Consider the following 17,494-nt stretch of genomic DNA (forward strand, 5'->3'; position numbering starts at 1 on the left):
GGAGTAGTATAGACGTCGAATAGGCGTTGAATAAAATCAGAACATTCTAAAAGCACACCTACTATCTAAGCAATGTTTTTAAACATTTCATACGGATTTTTGTCATTTAATACGGATTTAACACATACACTGTAGTATAACCTTTTTTTAAATAATATTATGATATAATGATCATTCAAAGATGTGAATCTAAAGTAATTTTAACTACTAAGCATGAAAAAATAGCGTCAAAGCTGTTCACTATAAGTGCACTACGCACTTTCCCCATTCCTTGCACATGAAGCCTGCCAACATTCCCAATTATCAAAGACACGTACCCCAAAGTAAACCAATAGTTTCTCGTAAGGAGACATGGTGTCGGTCGAGACATCGATGGTATACTGCCGGTTTTTAGACAAACAGGGCGATCTGCCAAATTTTTTCCCCTATAATGTTATTATGTTATACAAGATGTACCTCTGGGATATTCGCCATATAAACAATGAATCAAGAAAACGTGAAAACGCCCTTTCTATTGCTCAATGCATTTTAAAAAAAAAACATTGGCGCTACAACCTTTGAGGTCTGGGTATCAGATTTCTGTATCTATTTCATTTTTTTATTGATAAAAGCTTGCCAACGCTCGGCACACTGATACATTGGTAAAACATCCACAAAATACAATTTTTAATGTGATAAGCACTTAAAAGCAAACACAACATACATGTAGAGATTATACAAATATTAAACAAAACAAACATTTAAAAAAGAACATTACTAATCAAATAAATTAAAATTACAAAAAACTAAACAAAATTCGATTTTATAGTGTGAGGGGAGCAACTATGGATATCCAGAGCTAGCTCGTTTATCAGAATCCTTAATCTGGATATCAGTGAGCTTTGACCAAAACGCGTTCTACGGAAAGGAGGGACAAATTGAATAATGGGATGCCTGGGGTATAGAGAGGGTACACGATACTTAAATTTAGATAGAAGGTTCAGGCAATCAATCTGATTATTAAATATCTTAAAGGCAAACGATATATCAATTAATTTTCTGCGATTCTCTAATGACCACATCTTAAAATTCAAATTCAAAAATCATTTATTCACGTAGGTAACACAATGTACACTTGTGATTCATTAAAGAAATACATATTACCTAATGCTTCTAATTTTACATTTACTGCCAGTTCTCAAAAGTGCATCTTAATCTTAAATTACATGATCATTTATTAATAGCTGAATGCATTTACTGATGTTTATACTAGGAGTAAGATTATAATTGTGTTGAACCAGATTGTTGAATATTTTATAATGGATCTGGGTGTATGGCAGAATTATTAAGTATTAATTCACTTGAAAATATGCGCTGATCGCCGTCAATGCATCTGCATTGCAGGTTTGGTGTGCGTTTTTTTTAAGCCTTGTAACATATCAGATTGGAAATACCTCTGTTGGCAGTTGGTATACATGTCTCATAAGTTGTCTGACTGTACCTAAACTGTGCAAAAGATTAGAACTTTTTGGTTCTAAGGTAAGCTGGTTTGCTCAAGTTTACCTTTACCGTTCGAGCCAATGTTAGATGCCATAAAGTCCATTGGTGCACAACCGGGGACCGAACCTACGACCTCAGGGATGAGAGTCGCACGTTGAAGCCACACTGCTATATTATTTATAGCTAGTTTAAAACAATAATCGTTTATTTGCAATGTAAGTGGTACATTTAGATCGATTAATTATAAAAATCTGCCCAATCAGCTATATAAAAATATGTAGGCAAATGTCATATTATTTTTCATTGTCATTTAATAAGAACATAATGTCATAAAAATAAGTTGAGTTACTTATAATGTTTATCAAACTTATAGTCTAAATACTCGCCCACGCTGTAAAGGCACCTTGCCTTAAAAATTTAATGACCTAAAAAACTTTTAAAATATAGAAAAACTTAAAATATTTTAAATCAACTTCAAGACTGACAATTTTATACATTCGCATGCTTTATGGCCTTCGTGGCTGATATCTTCATGCAGGATTGAAAACACACGTCGCATTGGCATATAAAATAAACATGTTGTTCTTGTTACCATTTACAGTAAAACCTCCTTATTCGCGAAAACGCGGACTAAAAAAATGCGAAATTATTCCTATATTCGCGGCTAAAGATTTCTTTATTCGTGGATCTAATCAGTACATACATAATAATCCTGATATGAATGTTATGGAATACCGGAAGAAATCTAATTAAATTGACATAGCAAAATGCATCGTAAACACCAAATAATAATTGGAAGAACTGAACACACATTGAAGTCACGCTCGAAAAAACTGTGGCCTGTTCTGATTGCGGAAATACGAAGAATCTGTGCAAATTCAAACTTTGACTGCAAACATAGCCGAAATTGTCCATTCGCAATTTGATAAATAGGACGAGATGGGTTCGAACAGATAGAATCAAGTGACATTCAGGAATTGCTTGAATCGCAAGATGAAGATTTGACTAAAACCGACTTCGAATAAATGTTTAATTCACAGCCCATTGAAGAAGAGGCTCAACAAGCACTGGAAACGTGACAATTAATATTAAAAATCTTAGTGATGGTTTAAGAATTGCAAATGAGCTTTGTGATTTCTGTATGAAAATTGATCCGTCTATCTTATTTTTAAGAGGCAAATTGCCATACGGAATGGTAATTTTTATGGGATACACTCCTAGGTGAAAAAACAAAAAAAAATCAGTGGTGCTACAATCTCTTTTAGGTGTGGGCCTCAGATTTTTGAATCTGTTTCATGATCATTTTTCAATTTAATTGGCAAGTAGGTGATTAACCTCCTGTGCCTGACACACGCCGTCGACTTTTCGGGTCTAAGACATGTCGGTTTCCTCACGATGTTTTCCTTCATCGTACGAGCAAATGTTAAATGCGCACATAGAAAGAAAGTCTATTGGTGTACAGCCGGGGATTGAACCCACGATCTCAGGTATAAGAGTCGCACGCAGAAGCCACTAGGCCAACACTGCTAAATGGTGGAAAAACAAATATTTAAAAAAAAATGAAAAATCATCCACCTAACGTTGCAAAGCCATGATTTTTCCTTCTACCAACACGCTGTTTATCCTGGATTTTACCCATTATCTTTAATGGAAGGACCACCGTAGCGGTCATAGCGTGGCCGAAGTACGCAGCTTTCCGTTGTTTAATTTTCTGCATAAGTATTATCGACTCACATATTAAGTCTTACTTAAAGGCCTATCGACCAAGTTAAATATCTCATGTAAATTAAATATATTTGTATTTGACGTCATGGGTTTTTTTATCTGCCTTACATTTTGTTTAACTATTGTGCATCATGTTCCGAGCAAAATTTTATAAGACAAAAGATGAGATAACCTAAAAGGTTAGACCTTATCTTTAAAATTTAATATGAAATACAAAACATAATTAAAAACTCAAAGTTAAGGAGAAATTCTTCAACAATGTCAAGGGCAGTGTTTTATTAAACATCTTATTTAAATTCCTCTCTCTAAAGTTTTGAGTTATGGTGTATTAGAACATACCTTACTTTGTATTTAGTGTATAAGCAATCATATATTGTAATGTAGTCACAACTATTTGGGTTTCAGCTATTTAACATCGAGAGGAAACCGGCATGTTTTAGAATCAAAAATCGGTGACATGGATCAGGCACAGAGGGCTGGTCATCTACCTGAACGAAACTAATAACTTTGAGGCAACTATGTTTGATAGGATAATTAATAGTGAGATACGTAAGCAGTGTGTGTTAAAAGAGGACTTAATGACAAGGATACTAAAAAGAATGCTTAGGTGGTATGGTCATGTAGTAAGGCGAAGGAGCTCATGAGTAGGAAATACAAGGCAAGGCGATGGGGAAGTCGGGTTGGGTAGGCCTTGTCGTACTTACCTGGAGAAAATCCAGGACGTACTAGACAAGTGCTATGTTAAAAGTACCCATAGCTGAGGACCATGCATGGTGAATGTCATGAAAGTTAATAAAACAAGAGAGGTTATGACAGGACGCAAGTGGTGATGGTGTCTGCCCACCCCTTCGGGAAAGAGATGTGAAGTTAATATACATTAATATGATATGAAATAATATGATAATGTTCGTAAATATATGAATGTTAATTTTAATAACAAAAATACAAAAAATCTATTCCCAATAAATCGATTATTCACTATGTACTTATAGAACCTTTAAAATAGTAAACGAATTAAGCTTCAAGAGGTTTCCTTTTAGCGAGGAAACGGCCAAATTATATAGCGAGTGGACGTCCGGAATTTTGGGCCCAAATTACTGGAATTTAGACCTTCAATGTATCCAGTTTTCCACTTGAAATACGACATTTTAAATTCCTAATAGTCAAATTGAAATGAAATTGTTAAGCAATGCGAATTGTTAGCCCCATATTTGATTCCCTTTTTTACATAAAAATCCTCTTTATCTGTTTATGAGTAAACGACGGAATAAATGCAGTAGATGGCTCCACTCCTTCTATAAGTCTTCAAAAAAAAGCTCCTCTGAACAAGCGATTTGAGATTGAGTTTTAATTGTAAAGAACGAATGTGAATTTTTTTTACAACATTATACCCTCGGCAGGTATCCTTTCGCTCTTTAAATTAATATTTAATTATTGTTTTTTGTCCTAAACGATGTTGATTCGAAGTCACATAAGAAACGTGGCAATAACTACGTTTGGAAGCACTTAACTACTGACTTCTATGCTTAAAGCATCCGACTCTTTTTGGACCTAAAACATACTAGTTTGTTAATTGCGGGTATGTAAAGACAAACCATTGATGCATTGTCGGGATTTAAACGCGCGATATCATAGTTGAGCGTAACACGCTAAACCAGCTTGCCAACAAACCGACATACTGCTAATAATTATTGCTTTCTATACAACATTTAAATAAGCTTTTATAGCTGGTCATAGCTACAGTAGTATAGCTGGCCAGGCGTTTCATACTAATATCTAAACAGACTCCAGGATTCAACCGCAGTTACAGATATGTAGACTAGAGCCGGGAGTCGGGACTCAGTCAATCTCGGCTCGTCGCGGGAACTCGTCGCCTGCTGCCGCCCAAAGTTCGGGAGCGTGTTCCATTTTCAAAGTAATTGAAAACTTTAAGCTTGTTTAATTTATACATTTTATTTATTGAGTGAAATTGAGTGAAGTGTTGAGATATATTTTGTGACTTTGGTGAGAGGGGGGATGTAAGTACTAAAATTAGATTTATATAGCTTTTATATTTTATAGTAATGATGTGAATCTCCGTGTCGGAAAGATATTGAAATATTTTATTGAAATTTCACAGAAATATTTCTAAATATTAAATACATGTAATTTAATAGATGTAATTAATATTATATAGTAAACAATTTATTTTATGTTACTATTTTTACGCAGCAAATAACCAAAGTCACCTGTTGAACTCACCAAGCGATGTTTGATAGCAAACCTTGATTAACAAAAACAAATTATTTTTCATTGTGATTAAACATTATAAATTCACTTAACAAATTTGTTTTTTTTAATTTATTGTTGTAAAAAAGAGGATATTATGTCATCTTTCAAATCAAATTATTATTTAAAAAATCATCTAAATGGTACTTGTAAATTTAGTAAACAAATTGTAATCCCAGTTATTCATTTCTTATGTCTGCGTAGAAAAATAATACAATCATATTTGGTTACTAAATTGAAACAAATTAATAAATGTATAAAGTATTCTATATTATAATTATTATTTCTAATCAATAAAATAATTATAATCGACGCAGCCATTACATGGGTAAGGAGCAATATATCTCTCTTAATATTATAATTCCTCCGATATTTGAGTATTTCGAGTTTAAGTAGCGGCAATTAGCAATTCCTTGTTTTGATGTTGAAAACCTTAAAATATAGAATTAACCGTATCTAAAATGGTAAACTAATAAAACAAGATTTATCTTGTAAAAGCGAATTTATACTGTGTTAAAATAAATCCTTTTTTATATAATCTTAAAACGGTCTTTCTTGTTAATTGGCTTCAAAAGCTCATTATCCGACACTTGAGTATTTGATTAAAATTAAATTAAATATCGCAAGACCAGAATAGTCGTTCTGAGTTTGATTAAAGTCCTGCCTTGTCTGACAGGAATAGCCAACAGACAGCTTAAATATAGTACTTTAATTAAATGAACTTATGTCATACCCTTCATGTGTTACATAGGTTTCCGGCGATAGGAGCATTCGCTCGCTGTCAGAAGTATTGTACGCTCTATAATGTACTACAGAGCCTACGAAATATTGAAGTAAGAATCTGTAATATGAACCATTTCTGCTAAATTGCGTAGAAATCATCACGATACATCACAGTATTTTTCAGTCCCTGCGGCATTCTTTGTCTATGATTTATTTAAGGACATACGTTAGTATAAAAACTAATATGTGGGCTCAATAAGAACCTAAGTAAACGATTACAAAATCCTTATTATATATGCGTAAATGGAAGCTGCATAATAAAGCCAAGTAATCGACGAAAAGTTTTCCATGGCGATTACTGTGCTATTCGAATATATGCTTTGTCAGATTTAAGTATGTGAAAATAAATGATTTTTATGCTGTTTTATTAACGGACAATGTTAATCCTTTGTAATCTCAAAGCGTTAAACATTTTTTTTTAAATTTTTTTGTTGTCAATAACTGTAGGTTACGTTAAATTTATTTTTTTGTTTTAAATTGGTACTAACAAAAGTGAACGTGGTACATCAATTTAATGATAAGGTATTCATTCAGTAGTAATCATTTAAACATTTTCTTTTAAATATCTAACTACATAAAAGGCAAAAAGTATTTATACAAATTTTGTTTCTCTTATTGTATGAATATTGATCATCAATATATTTTATGCATTAAATAAAAATGTATTACTGTAATTGCTGTCATTGTAAATTCCGGAATACGACATCCAAGTGTAATTAAATGAAAACAAAAGATTTTCAAGGACCCTTCATATTATTCCAACTTGAATTTGAATCGGAAATACCTTTTTGTCCGTAGCTTCGCAATTAAAACTTGGTATTTATAAAAAAATATTCACATTCTTCAATGACAAAGAACATTTTATATTTTTTTAAATAAACATGATCCAATTTTGATTAATTCTACAAAGTCCCACAGAATCGTTGAGATAGGAAAATATATATATTATGTTGCAATGTGTTAATTTCTACAGAATTTTTATCAGCGTGATGGAGGAAGTACATATCTGAGTTTGATTAAAGTCCTGCCTAGTCTGACAGGAATAGCCAACAGATAGCTAAAATATAGTACTTCAATTAAATGAACTTATGTCATACCCTTCACGTGTTACATAGGTGTCCGGCGATAGGAGCATTCGCTCGCTGTCAGAAGTATTGTACGCTCTATAATGTACTACAGAGCCTACGAAATATTAAAGTAAGAATCTGTAATAAAATACATAAACAATAAATTAGGTACAATAAATTCGAAAATTCACTTTGAACTTATATAAACAATCAACCTAACGAATCAACAACATACAATTTATCATCTTTTTAAAGGCATTTATAGAAATCTTTTTTTGTGTAACAGGAGGCTCACCTGATGTTAAGTGATACAACCGCCCATGGACACTCACATTGCCAGAAGGCTCACAAGGGCGTTGCAAGCCTTTAATTATTTGTACGCTATTTTCTTGAAGGATCCTAAGTCGAATTGGTTCGGAAATACTTAACTGGGTAGCTGGTTCCATAAAGTAGTGGTGTGCGGCATAAATTGCCTTAAGAAACGCTCAGTTGTGGAACGACGGACGTCGAGGTGATATAGATAAAGTCTTGTCCACCTATCTCTTAATACATAATGTATAATATATAAAGTTGTTTATTTTATTAAAATATTTTGAACCTATTATAAATCAAGATGTATCAAATGTCACAAAACAGGAAATCTGCATCAACTCCAACACATCCGTGTGGAACTTGATAACTTACCAAATATTCCCCGCAAAGTTTTCAACTTTATTCGTTCAGTTTCATTCTATATAGGTCAAACTCAGACAGGTTCAAATATATACTTTATTTCGATGAAACAACACATGTGTCATATCAAATGACTACGAATGTTTGTTTGTTATTTCCATTTCAAATAACCTGATTCCTGTTTAAGTTACGGCAATTAACAATTTCTTGTTTTGATTTCGTAATTGAGAACCTTAAAAAATAACCGTGTCTATAATGGTAAACTAATAATACGGTGTTAAAATAAAGTCGTTTTTATATATATTAAAATCGTCTTTCTTGTTAATCGGCTTCAAAATCTCATTATCCTATGTAACAATACCAGTCTGGAATATAAGATATTACTCCCAATTAAGTCTAAATTACCCAAAACGCCATTTTAACTTTAAGTATACTGTAGTTCTAGCTTATTTAATAAAAAGTTACAGTCTAACATAAAATACTAATATCATATCATAATATACTTTCTTTCAATAGTTTTAATAATCTATTTAAAGTCCTGGAAATTGTAAAGTCTTTAAAGAATTGTCTTACGAGAACACCTAGCACTTATATGTTCACAATATTCACTGTACCCAAAACATCATGAACTTGGACTTTCAAAATTGTAGGGTTCCTTGATTCTATCTTTATGGAAAAAAGCGAAGTTTTGCAAATTATATTGCTCCTGGGATATCCTTATCAAGGATATCCTCAACATTATTGTATATATACAAACGGGACATACTTTTCCCAATCACCAAATAAACTTAGTAAAGGGTGTCCCAAACGGCTTTTTTATGGGCATTACAGAGGCGTGGATTGTCTTTCCCATGAGATATGAGTCAAAGATAAAAGAGTAGAGGGGACAAAATATTCAACGCTATGTACTTTAACGCTAGTTTCCTTATCTTAATATCCCAATAGTAAAAATAATAAACCTTATTATTTAGCCCCAATTCAGCGGATAACATTAAATAGGTAAAAAAAAATTAAATTTTTATCATTAGGAAATGCGCAGATGATGTTCATCAAAATCATGATCTTCTACAACCACTGGGAACCAACCTCCTTAATGATGTCGTCAGTCCACCTTGTCGGTGGGCGGCCGCTCAGGCTCTTTTTCTGCCGAGGTCTCCATTCAAGGAGCCTACAAGCAGATGATGTTACATCATCATAGATAGTTTTTTGATTTAAGATTTTTTCGAGATACAATAACTGTAGAAAAACGTTTGGCTAATGGTAGAACATCAAAAATAAGTGTATCGCCTATAAAACAAATGTTAACAACGTCATAATTAAGGCGTCAAAGATTTTTACGAGTGGTAATGAATTGTTATTTCTTCGAGGCAATAAATTCGCAATGATCGACTTAGGGCTTATACAAACACTGAATAGTCTGTGGAGCTTATAGCTGTGTAATCCTCACTCAAATGGTTTAAGAGTTAAAAACTTTTGTTTGGGTTTGAGTCCAACAGCTGAGGATCAAACGATTATAATCAGTAATGGTAAGTTATATACATAAACGTGATTTGGAACATTTCCGGTTTTTGTACACCTTACTGTGAAAAGATAATTTGGATTTCGCAGTGGCGCTACAACTGGGCAGATTTCTTGTATCTTTTTCATCATCGTTTTCTAATGGGCACGTAGGTGATCAGACTCCTGTGCCTCATACGCCGTCGACGTTTTTGGTCTTAGGCCTACGGGTTTCCTGACGATGTTTTCCTTCACCGTTCGAGTGAATGTTAACATTGAAAGAAAGTCCATTGTTGCACAATCGGGTATCGAACCTACGAACTCAGCGATGAGAGTGGCAAGCTGAAGCCTACTAGGCTAACACTAGTAAAAAAAAAAAATTACAGTTTTTAATAAACATACCCAACCATGTGGATTCAGCGTGCTACTCTTATCCCTTAGTAGGTTCGTGTCCCACCTGTGCACCAATTGACTTTCTATGTGCGCATTAACTTTAGCTTGTACCGGCAGGAACCGATCCAAAAAGTCGACGGCGTGTGGCATGTGTCAGGCACATAAGGCTGATCACCTACATTAAGAGAAAAGGAATGATCAGGAAACTAATTAATAAATCTGATATCAAAACCGTAAAGTTTTCATAGTCTAAAAATTATATATCAACAAATATATCATTAAACGTTCTTTGCGTGGCTTTATGGCAATATAATCGTCTCAAATTAACTCATTCTCTTGACACCACAAACTACCAATTTGTAACAGAAGTAAATTCATAATAAATGTGCTATTTTATTGCAGCGTACTTGTCATAACATCAAACGGCGTAGAATAAACGAGTCCCATCTGTATGAAAGAGGCTTAACCGTCAATTTTACGAGGAGACAATTTTAAGAGGCGCGAGTAATGAGCTTCGAGTTACTGCCGAGAGACTGTCTGCAGGTTTTACTTTCAATACTTAAGCTTGCTTTATTTCATGATTTTATAACGCGGTGTCCGAGGGATATAATCTTAATGTTGAAAGGAAACTTTATTACTGAGTTGTAGCTCACCGGTGTTGCTTAAAATGTTACTTTCCTTTAATGGGAATATTCGTATATATCGTTATCAGAGGAGTTGTTCGGACGATTACCCACAGCTGAGTTTCGTTGTCGGATGTTAAGGTAGAATACGAAATTCCACCCGTATCACCTCGACGTCCGTCTTTCCACAACTAAGCGTTTCTTAAGGCAGTTTTTGCCACCACCTCTATGTGGAACCAGCTGCCCACTGGAGTATTTCCGAACCAATTTGACTTAGGGTCCTTCAAGAAAAGAGCGCACCAATTCTTAAAAGGCCGGCAACGCACTTGCGAGCCTTCTGGTAATGTGAGAGTCCGTGGGCGGCGGTATCACTAACCATCAGGTGAGCCTCTTGCCCGTTTGCCTCCTGTTACATAAAAAAATCTATTAGCAATCAGCAAGCTGATCTAAACTACAATCAGTTCATTAAAGTAATAAAATCATTTATAAACTCCATAGAAATCGAAATTGGGACAGTAAAACAACTTTACGTTACGTAACAGATGTTACATTGATTTTACTTAAAAGATCGAAAGTCAATCTATACCAATTTATCCCTTAGGTAAATCACGACAAGATACAAAGAACGAGTACAAATTAGTTAATTCTATAAATATAAAAATAAATTGCTTTTCGTCTCGCTAAAACTCGAGACTGATTGGACCCATTTGGCTAATTATGATCTTGAAATATTTGTGGAAGTTCAGGGAATGTTTAAACGGGGGGAAATTTAAAAAAAATGAGTCAAGTACTAAAAACTACAGTTGGATTTTCCAATAAAAACTGTTTCCAGCTGGGAAATATTTGATTCACTTGGTTGTCATATAATAATGCCATCAGATGCTTTCGGAAATTGGTGTTTCATACTACAGCTAGTCAGTCAGTCAGTCCGATCTCTTTGGTCTGTTTAAAAAAAAATATTTGACACAAATATATGTAGGTGACATGATAATGTAGTATATATGTAGTTTAACGAATCATATAGTAAAACTATATATTATAATTATTATGAATGTCCTTTCAGGTGTATCTAATAGAAACTGTAAAAAATAACAGGTATTTAATGAATTCAAAAAGGAATTGAGGACCACATATTCTTAGCTCAGAATGAAATAAATAAGCTTCTTTTTCGGTTTATTCGAAGTCGGTTAAAAACTGTACGACATATTGAAAGTGACCATGATATTTTGACTCACATTCACGCCAAAAAATATATCTGACTTTAATTGTATACTCAAGAAACATTTCTAGAATGTATTTATCGTTGCACTTTGTTAGCTTAAATAATAGTCTTATAATAATAAACTGAATCCTTTGACCTTAAATACTTTCCAACTAGGCCGCAAGGAGTGCCAGAAATAGGCACATCACACATGAAGTAATTATAAGCTAAAAGGAAATAAAAAAATATTATTACACACAGCCTTAAGCTAATTCGAATCTTACGTAAACAAAACGGGTTCAGTATTTTGAGGATAGTAATATAAAATCTGGGCACGTTCCTGTCTAATATAATTGTTTAGGCGACGGAATTCCAGATTATATTGGGCTTGAGCTGTAGCCATCAATAAGAAGGATATGAGCCAATCAGCGACGCCGATCGACAATACGCTCTGAGATGACTGATCAAACACATTCATAGCACATTATTGGTACGTCTCTATGATATGATTATCTTTTGATGTCTGATTGAGCGCTATAATTATGGTTGTGTATTACTAACGCATTTTTAGTTAGATCGCTAAGTAGATTTGAGCACGTAAATAATTTGTTTTTCATTTTATCTAGATTTAGTTTATTATAATCTCTAATCACACATAGTATAAATGTTCAGTTTGACAGCACCCGTGATTGTTGTGCGTTCATAAACCTGATTTTATTTTTCGGTGAGTTGTGTACATACGTACTATGTAGGTTCTTTATGAAAGGCAAACTTGAAGGTAACTACTGTTTTCCCCTATTAAGTTATAGACTTGGGTAGTACTATAATACAGCCTCGGTAAATACGTTAAGCTATGCAAGGTTGCAAATATATAATTACTCAACGTGGGTTATATAATGCTGCTATATATTTCATCAGAAGAGAGTCAAGTTCGGTGGCGGTTTTTGTCAAATATATAAAGTCGCACGCTAAAGCCACTAGGGCAACACTGATTCTCAAATATATGTTAAATAAAACTCTTTGTTTAAAGCTGGGTATCAACTTGACTTATTGAATTACTATTATATTCAATGGTTCTAAAGTCTATGTGATACTTATGTTACCTATAAAAAACATGTGTAGTTGACTAATTGGACATAATAGGAAACGAAAATTCTCACTTTGGCTTCAAATGTGCGATGATTGCTAACATTTGGTTTGTGCTCCTAATTATTAACTAATATATGTAACTTAACTAACGTTAGGTTACATTACTTTTTCGCAAGTTCGTTTCACAGCCTGAAACGAACTTGCTTATAAAGGCCTGTCACACGCCGATTATTTTTTAGTGCTTTTTAAATTCTAAATACATCTTAATCAGGTTCCATCAAAAAGTTCCATCTAATTCTAGAAGCAAATATTTTATTAATTAAGCGATATCGGCTTAGTTTCGATCAAGGGCGTATCATTAAGTAACCGAAATGAGTAAAGTGCTCACTTAGTACAGACAGGGTGAATTATCATTATTGACACCAGCTAGTACAGTTAATGGATTTTTCCGAGCGCTTATCACGTTTTATTAATCAGAACTTAATTTGCTTTTAACGGAGATAAATGTATAATGTATGTAATGAAAGAGCTTAAGCTGGCGAACCTCTTTGTTTGAAGCTGGGTAACAACTGGCTTTAAGTGTTTGAAACATATGTTTTTAACTAACATAAAATTAGGGTTGCGACGCTGGATTAACAAAAAACTAACTTGATCTACTGAAAACTATCGGAAACGACAATTTTATATTACATTTATGAGTGTAAGAGAAACCAAAGGACTCATTTATGACTAAACTGACGTATTAGCATTTATGAGCTACAAGTGCAGGTTGATTGCTAACATTTGGTTTGCGTTTCTAATTATTAACTAAAATATATACCTAAACCGCCACGTGTACGAAGTATGCGTCGAACGAGTTATCTTGCATTACCTAAGCTGTATAATAAACTACCCACAGATATAAAAAATATTACTTCTATCAATTCATTCAAATCGAAGCTAAGTGAATATGTTAAACAAAATTACTTTTAAATTCATTTCTTATAATTACTTTTAATTCATATTTCTTTGTTTACTTTTATTTTTAAATTTATTGCATGTACGGCTATATTTTATTGTGATTATTTTAAGAACGACTACAATGTTATGTTATCTAGAGTATTATTCTCATGTAAGTGACATTTATTGTCTTTTTTGAGAAATAAAGTCTTTAAACCTGTATAAATGCTTGAGCTTGCATACTCAAGGAAGAAAAAAACCACAATCAAACTCATTAAGAGCGTAATACACAAAATTGGTAAATAGGAAGATTGTTGTAAATTTGCTTTGGATATTAAAAAAACTACACCGAAATTGAGTTTCATCATTAGGGTCCTAATATCTAGGGAATAATGCCAATTCATTACTGATTATTAAAGAAATGATCAACGATCGTTCTTTCAATGGATATAATAGCTTTAACATTAACAACATTTAACATAGCAAGACGTTTTTGTCTCATTTATATAATTTTAACAAACGTATACATTAAAAAAAGTTTTATTAACGAATTACGTATAAGGGGTGTCACCGTAAAATTGTTAATTCAATTAAAAATAAAATACTAACGGCCCGTCCCGGCTTCGCACAGGTGGACATTTATTTTTTAAACATTTTTGTAGATATTATGTTCTTTAATATTGTGAACATATTTTTGTTCTATCATCATTCGTTTTTGCAGCGCATGCGATGCAAGATATTTTATGGGCATTTTTTTTACACCTTGGGTAACATTATTGTAATTTTAGTAGGGATCCTTATTTTTCTTGCAATTAAAATATCCTATATTATTCATTGATAATGTAGCATTCAAGCGGTGATTTTTTTTTAAATCAGTCCAGTCCTTTTTGAGGCAATTTGTTACAACCATACTTACATACAAATCTTTCCTCTTTATAATATTAGTATAGATAATAAAGGTACAGAACTCTATACTCTGTCACTCTGTCCCCCCTCTACCCAAAAAGGTATCCATTGTAAAATCTTTTGTCTTGCATTGAAATGAATTTCACTCAGTTGAAAGTCATTGTTTACCCTTCTAACTGTAACTTCTAAAAGGGTAAAGGTGATTTACCTGACCCTTACTTAAATTTCAAAGGGACTAAATTCTTTAACGGGTCAAGGTACACGAATTCAAATTCACCTCTTTAAATATATTGAACAGTGCTCAACTCAGGCGATTTAGTTACTAGTACCTACATTGTGAAGTAAAGCAATAGCAGTGAGTGACCACGTTACACTTGGCACCAGTTAAAATTCCGGCTGCACGACAGAAAAAAACATTAGGATACTAATTGTATTTCGCGCACTTAACGGCAATTTAGCCGCAGCTTCATAAACGGTACAACACTTTGGCGATATTCTCGTAAGTCCTCGTGCGGCCAAATTTTAAGTGCTTTATGCCTTACTCTTGCTAATAGCGTGTATAATTCACAGTCGACTGGTAGCAACCCAATTGGTTTTATAGGGTCATAGTTCGCACTAAGTCTCGAGTCTGAAGTAAATGAAATTATCGCATCGAAAAAATGAGTCTCACTTACAATCGTAACATATTTACTACCAGTAGGAATATGAGATAGGTATAGTCTATAATCGCATTTTCCATATAGGCAATAATTGTTTCAATTGGTTCCCAATTGCAGATTTAAAAAATGTTTCAATATGTAAGCTATATGGGATTTGCTCAGGTTCAAACAAAGAGACTGTATGCGTTACTCAACTTTCTATAATGAGAACAATTTTAGTACTTATTCCCCAAAGGAAAGACGCCAAATCCCTACGTCACTGTCGGTTCCATTATTTTTTTTCGGCAAGTAATTAATTACCATTAAATATCTGACACCAGTTATGTAACCTAACAATAGTTAAGTTACATATATACATATTTTAGTTAATATTTAAAAGTGTAAAAAAATGTAAACAATCATCGCACACTTGAAGACAATATGAGCTCTTTAGTGTTTACCACACTCATAAATTGTAATTTAACATTTTCGTTTCCGATAATGTCCAATAACATAAGTGTCACTTAGCTTTACGAACTATTCAATAATCAAGTTAGTTTTTTGTTAATACAGCGTTGCAATCCCACCACCCCTAATGTTATCTTAGTTATAAGCTTATATTTTAAACAATTAAAGCCAGTTGTTACTCAGCTTCAAACAAAGTGTTTAATTTAACATATATCTCAACATATCCATACAATAACCACCACCAAACTTAATTGACACTTCGTCAAAGTTGGATTTAAGTGATATTGTTTAAACCTTAGAGTTTAGACGCACATGAAAACTGGGGTATTTAAATGAGCTGAAGTAATAAATGTCACACAATTGAGAGTAAACATCATAAAAATATTTTCGTACAAATATCCCGAGATAATCCGATCCAACTACAAAATATCTATCCTACAGGATACAATCCGTCTCCCATTGTTATAATAACAGCTGTACCATTTCAATATCTTATTGAATAGTCAATTGGTAGAAGAGCTCGCCCGGAAAACATCTATTTACAATAATAAATCGACCTTCTTTTGCATATTGTATATGTCGGAGCAACGGCGCTAATTTCAGCTGCTATTGTCATTATATGTCAAGAGAGCATAAATTAACAAAGTCAAAGACTAATTAGTTTATAATAGACCAGTGCCGATAATTTTTGAAACCAAAAAAAATTACAGTAGGATGAAACCCATTAGAAAAGCAGGGGAATATGATCAAAATGAAAGGAAAAATAAATTACGGTCGATCTGAGGTCGGGAAGGGGTAGGGGGGGAAGGTTTAAGGGTAAAAAACTGTTTATCTCGATTTCCGGCAAAACTAAAAGTCCTATCGAAGAAAACCAAATGGCAAAGTTGTAGGTCATAAAAAGATCTACAACTTTTGTATTCACACATTTTTCACATAACCTCAAAATTTATGTGAAAAATTCAAAAAACCAACTTTTTGGTTTTTTATTTCTATCTTTTACAAAAATTTATTTTTTTAAACGAAATTTGGTCAAAACTTACCTTATTATGTCCCAAATATACTGTAATTTATTTGATTAAAAATATTTATTTTTTCACCTTATTTTGAATTAATATCGAAAAAACACCCTAATTTTCAATCGAAAATTCTGACGTCAAAATTTCAGCTTTTTTCAAAAAGTTGGTGTGCTTTCAGTTCGTTGATATCTCTACTTTCCTATGGTAAAAAAATATATATATATTACCATAGTAAATCTTCTCAGAAAATGCAAAAAACCGTATGCAGTAACGCCCAGACCCGTCATCACCTTCCCTACTTCACTATGAAATACGAAAATTTTAGCCCATCTAAAGGCTAAAAATTTTTTTTAAGGTCACTCAGGTATATATAAGTTATCTTAAAATAGTAATAAATAGGCATCTTATTATAATTTAAAGAAGATTCATAGTGAAGTAGGGAAGGGGATGACGGGTCTGGGCGTTACTGCATACGGTTTTTTGCATTTTCTGAGAAGATTTACTATGGTAATATATATATATTTTTTTTACCATAGGAAAGTAGAGATTTCAACGAACTGAAAGCACACCAACTTTTTGAAAAAAGCTGAAATTTTGACGTCAGAATTTTCGATTGAAAATTAGGGTATTTTTCCGATATTAATTTAAAATAAGGTGAAAAAATAAATATTTTTAATCAAATAAATTACAGTATATTTGGGACATAATAAGGTAACTTTTGACCAAATTT

At 33.0% G+C, this 17,494-nt stretch overlaps 1 protein-coding gene across 1 annotated transcript in view; it reads left to right on the forward strand.

Annotated features, from left to right (window-relative positions):
- The first annotated feature begins 5,035 nt into the window (after positions 1–5,035).
- LOC125057824 (allatostatin-A receptor) overlaps positions 5,036–17,494 on the forward strand; it is a 78,527-nt gene continuing 66,068 nt past the window's right edge. Inside the window, exon 1 of the mRNA XM_047661736.1 lies at positions 5,036–5,222. The gene's annotated coding sequence lies outside the window, so the exon portion shown is untranslated. The remainder of the gene's footprint in view (positions 5,223–17,494) is intronic.

This window comes from Pieris napi, chromosome 17 (assembly GCF_905475465.1).
Source record: "Pieris napi chromosome 17, ilPieNapi1.2, whole genome shotgun sequence".
Lineage (NCBI taxonomy): Eukaryota > Metazoa > Arthropoda > Insecta > Lepidoptera > Pieridae > Pieris > Pieris napi.